The 2,018-nt window shown below is 35.1% G+C and overlaps 1 long non-coding RNA gene across 1 annotated transcript; it reads right to left on the reverse strand.

Annotated features, from left to right (window-relative positions):
• Positions 1-241: 241 nt before the first annotated feature.
• LOC112091495 lies at positions 242-1,639 on the reverse strand. The gene is made up of 3 exons (XR_002902188.1): positions 1,485-1,639; positions 784-884; positions 242-261 (listed from the first exon to the last, which is right to left on the reverse strand). It is a non-coding gene; the product is annotated as an uncharacterized LOC112091495 (long non-coding RNA).
• Positions 1,640-2,018: the final 379 nt, after the last annotated feature.

Genomic DNA, 2,018 nt, shown 5'->3' on the forward strand with positions numbered 1-2,018 from the left:
TCGGATATGGAACAGGTCCCCGAAATTTATCTTAACTTATTACAGTCTATTGTTCTTTACTAAGACAATGACCGTAACATCTTTTCCTTAAAACTCAAACATATAAACTTGATTCTATATTACATTACTCTGCAGTGGAATTTAATTTCTAAGCGAGCGTAGTAGAAACCATTCCCGTGTACCCATAACGTTTCCACCACCCTTGCCTCTGCCGGTCCATCAAGCAAAATCACTATATGGTTGGCTGCTTACCTTTGTTACCTGCACACGAGTAAACTGATGAGTTAACGCTCAGTAAGTATAAATATGCACACATCATAAACTAGAAAAGAATTACATTAAGAGTTATGATGCAAATAAGCTCATGTGAAACAGCTTTCTGTCTTTTTGTTCTTACTACTGTGGGCCTGGGCCCCTGCTTATTGTCTTGTTACCGTGGGCCTGGGCCCCTGTTTACTGTCATGTATAGTCGAAATCTCTACTATTTGAGATTTCCTCCCTTAGGAGGCCGACGACCCGTCAGTCTCTTTACATTACTGAACTTTGAGTTTTTTATTTCAAAGTGTTAAAAACTTTACTGAATGATATGCAACGTTTCTCTACGTGCATATGCTAACATAAAATGCATAATACTACTTGTAAACTTTAACTGTGCATAAGGGTAGTCATATGTCGCCCTTATGCAATCTAGGGCACTGAGCCCTCCAAACACGTATAATCACATATAATCACAGACTTAGGAACATAAGTAAATTCATAGTTCTAAGTTTAACTATAGCTTACTTGAGTCCAGACAAACATATATGTCTATACTTCCAAGTAATCCGCTAGGATTCCCGCTTGCTAGAAGTTCTTTCTCGTTGTCTCGGCTCTCGTGCCAAAACCTGTTTCATGGAAATAGGTATAAATTTCCTATACCAAATCACAATTCTTCATATTTAGATTCTTAAATCTAATTTCAAACTCGTTTCTGAACCCTTTTTCCCCTCTAAGCCGAATCCTAGTTTAAGAGGTAAATTACACATATTTGTGTATCTCGGTTTCTGAATCTTAATCTGTTCATTTCTGAGCTTTAAAACTGTTATTCATTCTCTAGAATCAATTACTAACTCATTGCTTACTAACTAACTTTTAGGAAATTTTGGCAGAGTTTCGCCTTATTTTTCTCGTTTCCCGAGTTTTCAATAACTCGTTCTACTTCTGATTTCGGTACCTGGAGTCAAGATTTACATTCCTAAACACAGATTCTAACATAAAATTGAACAAAACATATGTTCTTTCTTAATCTAGGCTCACGGATTTTCAATAGAAATCCACCAAAACTTCATTCAATCGTCTTAATACTTACACCGTTAAACTCTTATTACAATGCTTTATAAAACCTCAGTTTCATTTTTTACTTTAACGGAAGTTTTTCTGAGATGGGTTACTATTCATCCAAATCAAGAAAACATAGAATTCTCACGAAAACTCTGAAATCTTACCTCCAGAAGTTGAGGTTTTTTTGCTAGAACGCCTCAGATTACGTTTCTACCAGACTGAACGGAAGAAATCTCAATGAAAATGCTTGATTTTCCTTCCTCTGTCTCTCTCTAGCAACTCTCTTTTTTTTTCTTTCTTCGTAACTTCCTCACGTCTCTCTCTGTTTTTTTTTCCTCTACTATACTTCACGTGAAGTATGTAATAACCTTTTCTTTTATTTTTCCACGTGAGTCATCCGTCATGTCGTGAGTCATCCTTCACTTAAGCCTATGTAAAGACAAATGGTTTTTTTGCATGTGAGATTCCACCTCACGGTAACTATCCTTTTCACTTTTTTTTACACGTACTTAGATAATCTAATATATATATACTATAATTTAATATATATATATTATAACTTTGTTCAAACTACTTTTATTCTTTACTATATCCAAGATACGTGTTAGCAAATGAGTGAGTTCTATACTCTTTAAATTTTTCTTGTCGAGACCTAACTCTCTGTTTCTCAAAACGAGTCTCTTTCCGGTACTAATAAT

The sequence above is a fragment of the Morus notabilis genome, unplaced genomic scaffold (genome assembly GCF_000414095.1).
Source record: "Morus notabilis unplaced genomic scaffold, ASM41409v2 Scaffold2073, whole genome shotgun sequence".
Classification (NCBI taxonomy): domain Eukaryota; kingdom Viridiplantae; phylum Streptophyta; class Magnoliopsida; order Rosales; family Moraceae; genus Morus; species Morus notabilis.